Here is an 8294-nt window from a genome sequence, read left to right on the forward strand (position 1 = left end):
ATTGGCCATGCAGGAGGTTTGAGGCAAGTCTGGTGGGTGAGATTTGGCAGACAAGGATAGGGAGGGCCCTTGTGCATGATCCAAGAGCTTGTCCCTGTTACATCACATCCCCACCTAGCACAGTAATAAACATCAGCTCCACCACAGTTAGAAATGTCTGAAACAGTTCAATTAATTCCTGAACATATATAAAAGTCAATATCTCATAAGGTTGTCCTCTTCAGAACATGGGAGCAGCCTGGGTATTGGGAGTTCCATACATGCGGCAAGGTGCATTCTCGTGGGCTCCTACACTCAGGCCATTCTACTATAGTGCAGAAAAACAAGGAAAATTTAAAAGAAACTGCAGACATAGCAAAGCAGTTCCAGTCACCTGGTGTGGTTTAAGTAAGCCAGTTCCTTGTATGTGCCTTTAAGTGAGCACAGGGGTCAAGATGACCTTTGAGCTTTACTGTCAATTCCCAACACCCTGTCTTTGTTTAAAGAAGAGAACCCACCTGTCATAGGTTGGGTAGATTGCCTTGTCTGCCTTACCCATCATCGGGAACTTCTTCGGAGCAAAGCTAAAGGCCTTGTCTTAGGTTGGTTAGACTGACACCCGCTCTTACCCATCTCTGGCTGTGATTCCTCTCGGGGAAATTCATTCACTTTGATCTTGATCTTATGTAACTGGCTGGCTAAGCTCGGAAGAGTTTTGCAGTGCACATATAATGCAAGGAGGCATAGAAAATCCATAAGCAAAAGCATTACCAGGCCAAGAAATGTCATTAGCAGTCCTTTAACATTAGTCATGGATGGGATAGCAATCTTTGCCTCTTCAGAGTCCAGAGGTGGGGCTTGTTCTAATCCGGGTATTTGCCTGTGGGTTTGAAAAAGTTCTAAAGACAATTTATTTGATTATTTCTGCATTGCCAGCGCTGATCACTGCACAGGTCACCCGTTGAGGTCGATGCAGATTCCGTAGGGCCATTGCTGGGACTGTGAAGGTCAGGACAGCCAACAGCTGGAGTATCACCATCTGCAATTGTTAGAGAACACAAGACCTTCTCAAGGGCTGGTTGCCCTTGGGGATGGTTAGTAATTATCTTTTTTGCTTTCCCTCTTTATACACAAGCCTCGGCCACCATAGCTGTTTTACTTTCTTTGTTGGTTAGTTTATCTTGGGCATCCTCCTGTATAGAGAAAATGGGTAAATAGTTAAGGTTCCTGGCAGGGATCCAAATGGAGGCTGTCTCCCCTATGAGAAAAACGCATCCAAAGGCCCTGCTCATGGTAACTAGGGGGTCAGGTCCTCTCCATTGTTGTGTCAAGGCAGGGGATCCTTCCACCTGACTTTCCTTAAGGTTTGGTGGTCGTCAGTGCTTCTGAAATCTGGATTCAGTTGCCCTTTTTGAAAAGTTTAAAATGGTAATGGTAAACAAAGATACCTATAACTACATATGGGGCTAACTCCCTTTTTTTTTTTTTTTTAATTTTTTTTTGGGGGTCCGGTCGTGGGGCCTGAATTGTGGACTAACTCCCTTTTTTGTTTTAATAATTGCTCTTAAAGACACTGGAGATTTCTATCTATAACTACTTGGACTTTGGGAATTATAGGGAGTTCCTGTAGGATGATTAATATGCCATTTGTTAAAAAAAAATTCTGACATTGCTTTACTAACAAAAAAAGGTCCATTTTCTGTTTTAACTTGTGCTGGTAGACCCAAGGTGGCAAAGCATTGAAGAAGATGTGTATGTGCTGTGGCCCAGCCTGCTCCTGAGTAGGTATTTATAGATACAAAGATATATTGAAACTTACCAAAGGCTAGGAAATGAGTAACATCCATTTGCCAGAGGACGTTAGGTTTAAGGCCTCTGGGATTTACCCCTGGTGGTTGTAATGGGGATACTTTTAAGAAGAGCTGGCATGTTTTACAGGTATGTACAATTCTTTTGAGGTCATTTACAGGAATCTAAGGAAATCTATGTTGACGACCTCTCCAATTAATGTGGGTTAAATCATGCAAACAGGTAGCCTCTTGTAACATTAATGCTTGTGGACCAGTAGCTAACTGGTCTACCCAATTATTGCCTAGGGATAAAAAACCAGGAAGTTTTGAATGCCCTCTCAAATGTTGAATATGAATAGGGGCTCCACATCCTTCTAATAGCCCCTTAAGAGTAAACATAAGAGGAGAAATAAGGCTTTCATCCAGCTTAATATATGCTTGTGGAAAATGAGGGAGCAAGTTAATCATATATAGGTCATCAGAATAAAAATTAAAGGGTATTATATTTGAATGTCCTGAAGTGCCATAATTACAGCGAACATTTTTATATTGTGCTGTCCCTTTGCAAAGTTTAAATCTTTGTTGGCTTCGGGTGTTTTGTTATTCCTCAAAGGCTGCATACACAGAGCCTGCTTTACTTCCATCAGTAAAAGCATGGAGAGTGCCAGGAATAGGCGTATGAGAAAATAGAGATGGCATTTTAGAGGAAGTTGCCATAACATTACAGTCCATTTGGATGGCCCATGATGGCGGTCAATTTGGCCTAGAAATCCCTCCAATGAGAGAGCAAGATGAGCATTGGCTCGAGTGAACAACTCAATGTCTGCCATCTGAAAAGAAAAAACAATGGAGTGATGGTCAAGGCCATAATGCCTTTGGGCTTGGGTCCTTCCCTTGACAATAGCAAGTTGGTCTGCCTGAGAGTACACCTGAGGTGTGCCCCCCAGGGGAGTGTGAACCCACTCTAATGGCCCCCCCCTTTGAGTTAAAACTGCAGAAATTAATGTGACACCTGCAAACAACCAAAAGGAAATGGGTTCAAAAATAGAATACCTCCTCAGGGAAACTTCATCCAGGGCTTTTTGGAACTACAAAAGTATTCCCCGATGACTGTCTATAATTGTAATAACTTCTTAGGGTGTCCTGTCTTTTAGTAGGGCAAATAAGGGCAAAAGACTATCTGTAGGGACGGGAACCCATGGCAACAGACAATTGATTCCCCCTAAAAGACTCTGAAGTTGGGTTAAGGTTAGCGAGACTGGAAAATCCAGCAAATGCTTAAGGGGGCTGGCCTGAGTCAAGATATGGTGGGTTCTGAGCACCTTAAAAGGAGATACCTTTTGAATTTTATTGAGGGCTATGGTAAAACCCCCCATTTTCAACATGGCGAGAACCTGGGCCAGAAGGTCCTCCAGGCTTCCCAGGTCTTGGTGCCCCAAAATTATATTATCCATGTAGGCATAAGCAAGGGAGGTATATGAACCCAGCACAGGCCCTAAAAGTGTGGACAAGTATTGTTGGCAAAAGGTCGGGCTATTGGCCATTCCCTGTGGCAGCACTATCCATTGAAACCTCCGATCAGGCTGGGAAAAATTAAGAAAAAGGATGGAGAAAGCAAACTTCTTGCAGTTATCTGGATGTAGCAGGATAGAAAAAAACTATCTTTAATATCATTGACAACCGAGGTATATTCTGAACATATAGCAGGAGTCCAGGGCATGCCTCTTAGGGGCGTTCCTACTAGCTCCATTCTTTCATTTACCTTACATAGATCTTGGAGCATATGCCAAGCCCCAAAGTCTTTTTGAATAATAAATACAGGAGTGTTCTAAGGACTCATAGAAGGGCGTATGTGCCCAACATTTATCTGTTCCACCACCAAAAGGTGGAGGGCTACAAGTTTAGGTTTGGTCAATGGCCACTGCTCCCCCTAGATAAGGCTGGCCATCTAAATCAAACTTGCATTGACAATACTTTTTTCGAATGGAATCCCTTCCTGCCCCTGGGACAGTGTGTAGGGAGCAATTTGCCCCCCCCCCCATGCCGGTTGGCAGGGGATTGTTTTAAACAGTCCCTCTTAAAGTGCCCCTCCTGCCTGCATTTAAAACAAGTTCTCTCCCCAATGGTATTAGGGTTTCTTGGTCCGGGCTGCCAATGCCTGGGTAATAGCCTCATTGCAGATGTCTAAGCCAGTAAGGCTAAAGCTAGTGATTGGGAATGGTGCTGTTGCATTCCCACATCCTGAGAGGCCACCACCCATCTGCTCAGGGTACTCTTTCTCAATCTTGCGCAGTCCATGCGGTGGTCTGCATTCATTCTTTCCCAGACCAGCAGCTTTACAAACTGATCTCATAGGTTCCCTGTGGGCAGCTTGCGGTTTATACTCTTTTGGAATCAGTCTACAAACTCAGCTAGAGGCGCACCAGGTTTTTGTCTCACTCCTGCTATGGGGGTCTCAGTGGGCCATCATCCAGTTTATACCAAACAGCAAGTCCAGCCTGCCTCACCTGGTCATGGTACAGGCCAGGTATTGTGGCCTTTTGGAGGCCAGTGGAGTATCCTTCCCCTGTCCCTGTTAACATGGCAAAAGTAATAGGTATCATGGGTTAAGCCTGCCGGTTATTCTCTGCTCGCACTCTGCATTCCTCCTTAAAGAAAGCACACCATTTAATAAACTGAGAACTATTGAGGACGGCTTTGGCAACATCTAGCCAGTCCTTAGGGACACACAGGTGATAATCAACGTCCTATAATAGGGTAAGGGCCCAAGGAGAGTTTGGGCCATCCTCCACCACCGCTTGCAGAACTCTTTAAGGTCCTTAGCTTGCCCTGGATAGCATTCCAATGGCCTGTTAGCTCCAGGTGCCAGATTGACTGGATGTGTTTGGGGAAGTGAATCCTGTGGCCTAGGGTCCAGGCTCCCAAGTGGCACTTCATTAAAGGGCAGGCCTCCGAGTAGGTTACTTCCCCAGCCCTCGGCCTCTCCATGGGAGGTTGGTAGGGGTCCGAGTCTTACAGGTCTCTCTTGCAGGTCACGGAGGGCGCCATACCTCCCCCCTCTGAATCAGAGGAATAGGGAGGGGCCTAGGAGAGTCAGGGACACCCGAGTCAGAGGGGGTAACCTTCACCTTCGTTTTGATTTCCACTGTCCACTCAACTCCCTCTCAGCGCCATCTTTGCTGCCCATGTACTCCACATGAATATAAATAATATTTTTTTCTCTGCATATCTTAAAAAGCCATGCTGACAACATGAAATAAAAAATCCCAAAGTTTAAAACCTTCTTCTAGAAAAGTTAAAGAATTACTGAGAACAAGTATTTTAAGAATAATTTCAGAAAGCTTGAACTCAGGGCCTGGGTTCTATCTCTGAGATTAATAGCAAGGCTATTGCTGCAACATTGAACCATAGTGCCATTTCTAATTTTCTCGTGGTTAATTGAAGAGAAGAATCCCACTGACTTTCCTGTCCAACCTGACTTTGAGCTAGGATCTGGAAATCTCAGCCTTCTGAATAGCTAGAATTATAAGCATGAGCTACTGGCACATGGCTACACTAATTGCTTAACTGAAAGAGTTAAAATTGAATGTTAATCATGTTTAACTTTGTAAAATAAAGTTAACTGAAATGCCTTTTACTAGTAATAAGGGATCAAATGTGTCTACTGTGTAGGTGGGTTACAAAGTTCTTACCAAAAGCTAAATACTTCCCTTGTTTTCTATTCTTCCAAAATTGTTTGCTCTCCAGAATCATGCCTTATCTTTCCTTGCTGGTTTCTGTAGCTTATTTCCTACATGCTCACAGCTTCTTCAATTATCATTTCCTTATGTGAAGAGCTTGCAAATATCTATTTTCAATCCAAACTACTTTTATGCACCTCTCATCCATATATTCAACTGCTATAAATACTTGTGAAACAGTAATCTTGTCTTTCCATTACTGGATATAAATGTGTAAGTAAAATTTAGGAAAATAAAGGAATAACATCAATAAATATACCTGATGATTGTAATAGTAATGCTAAATATTACTACAATGCTGTTTTTCTGAAAATTTAATATAAAGCTCAAGGAAAACAACGTTTTTGAGTGCTGATATTGGGGTTTAAACTCAGGACCTGGCCTTCTCACTTATGCATTTTCCTTCAAGGGCGGTGTTTTACCCTTGAGCAGACATAGCTTTTCTTTTCATTGATGTTCTCTGCTGTGTTCAAAGGCAGGATTTTTAAACCTCTTAATTAGGTGATTCTTAAATATTCATAGGGGAGCAAAAGAAGAATAGAAGACAATAGAAGAATAAAAGAGTATAAGTTCAGGCTTGAAATCGTAGCTACGGAGGAGGCAAAGAGATGAAGATTTTGTTTTAGAGCCAACCAGGGGAGAAAAATCTGTGAGACTCCTATCTCCAATTAACACCCAAAATGCTGGAAATTTTTTGGGGGGATTATTTAGAGATAAGAAACTCTTTGTCTTTCCTTCTTGGGCTGGATTGAAACCGGGATTCTCAGATATCAGCTCTCTGAGTATCTAGAATTACCGGTGTGTGCTAACAATGTCCAGTTTCAAGGAGAGGGCAAGGTACTGATTTCAAGCTCAAGGAACAGCACAAAAACAAAAACAAACCTTATGACATACAAATATACTGATAGAATACAAACCAAAACAAACAAAATATGGGTATCTAGATGGGTGAAGGTCTTAATAGCATTATTATCACTATTATCTTTTCTGGCATATTAAGTAACCCGAAATTATGCATTAAAGGCATAGCTTAGTGGGTAGAGTACTAGCTAAAATGAAATGTATCAAACCTACTTACGGAAGAAAGAGAAAAACAAACAGAATCTACACATATTTCGTTAATGTACTTTTAAATGCATTCTAATCAAGAAAATTCTAGGCATTGATGAATTTATTATTGACTTTTCCTAAAACTTTGAAGAGATCATTTTGATTCTACAAAAATACTTCTTTAGGAAGGTAAGAAATAGTAGCTGCCCTCTTAAAAGTTTCTTTTTTTTTTTTTGGTCCAGTCATAGGCCTGAACTCTGGGCCTGGGCGCTGTCCCTCAGCTCTTAGGCTCAAGGCTAGCGCCCACTTGAGCCACAGCGCCACTTCCGGATTTTTTCCCCTGCTTATGTGGTGCTGAGAAATCGAACCCATAGCCTCATGCATGCAAGGCAAGCACTCTACCACTGAGCCACTTTGCCAGCCCTTAAAAGTTTCTTTAAAAAAATACCGAGCTGAATTTTGTCTGGAATTATATTCCATGTACTGAGCAATTAAGGTGAATCTTTTCAGGACATTGAGTCTTCTAACCATTAAGTACTTTATTCATCATTTACTTAGTCCTTATTTTTTGTATAACATTTGAAAGGTTCTATAAAATCCATTTGGAGGGTCTTTACTCAAAGCAGAATGGCATAATGTAAGCATCTCAGGATTTAGAGCAGTGAGTATGAAAGCCATGAACAGTTTATCTTGTCTTTGAAGAAATTTTTAATGCATAGAGCATAAATAAGAAAGAACATTTTAGGTGATAGAGTAAATAATGGAGGCCAGGAGGTGGCCTAGCACCACCATAGGAAGACGAAAGCTTGGGTGCACCCTAAGGGAGAACTGTCCTGTCCTGTTCTGTCCTGTTGAGATACTTGTCATGCATCAGGTGCCTGAACAGGGAGGGCTGGCACTACTAATACAGCACCATGAATACAGTCAGCTTGGCGCCATCCATGGCACGCAGCAGAAACCAGATGAAGTGGAGCAGGGATTGGACAGAGGGTGGCCCGTGTTTGTTGGATGGTACTTCTATGCATATATGATGAAGACCACAGACCTGCTTTTGTTTTTCCAATAGAGAAACTGCAGCACTGCCTGGCGCACGAGCATGTCCACTTGTCTGGGAAGCTTTGGGCCATGGAGTCCTCCACCAGCATGTTGGCAGAGCCAACACTGTCTGTGGAGTGTAGAAAGTAGTATCAAGGTTCCCAGTAGTTCTTGCTTTCCACAGAGTCAATGCCCAAAGCAAATGGAACCAGGGGTGGCCCTGTTTCCAGGAGCCCCAACTGAAACACTTCAAGGCTCTGGATCAGTGGGGTCCATCAAACTGAACATCCTAGCCAGACACTACATCCACTTCTGCCTTCTTTGGGGACTCCAACACCAACATGGACAGTGCTGCTGTGCTCTTTTGCTGGCCATGAGGGAAGAACAGGAGTGTGATCCCGAGCACATGAACTCCTGAGCCCCAGAGGGCTTACTTTGGGGCATGTACCTGAAGAAGAGGGTCCGGTACTTCTGGCATGCCCTTGACGCAGTTTACCTTGCATGTGATTGTTGTCTTCATTCTGGGAGCCTTCCTGCTCCACCATCGCTGCTGTCAATGTGGCCCAAATACTATAACCTTTAGAAAGACTAGGTCAAAGCTTGAAAATATCAATACCAAGAACTGGGTGCATTAAAGAGGAGGGTATGGAAAGGGTAGACAAATGAAGGGAGGAAGGGACAGAATGTAAATGAGCTCATT

The 8294-nt window shown here is 43.0% G+C and overlaps 1 pseudogene; it reads right to left on the bottom strand.

Moving 5' to 3' along the window:
- Positions 1-7376: 7376 nt before the first annotated feature.
- Positions 7377-8038, bottom strand: LOC122109883 (annotated as a pseudogene).
- Positions 8039-8294: the final 256 nt, after the last annotated feature.

Source organism: Dipodomys spectabilis, unplaced genomic scaffold (assembly GCF_019054845.1).
Source record: "Dipodomys spectabilis isolate Male_0828 unplaced genomic scaffold, ASM1905484v1 ptg000070l, whole genome shotgun sequence".
Lineage (NCBI taxonomy): Eukaryota > Metazoa > Chordata > Mammalia > Rodentia > Heteromyidae > Dipodomys > Dipodomys spectabilis.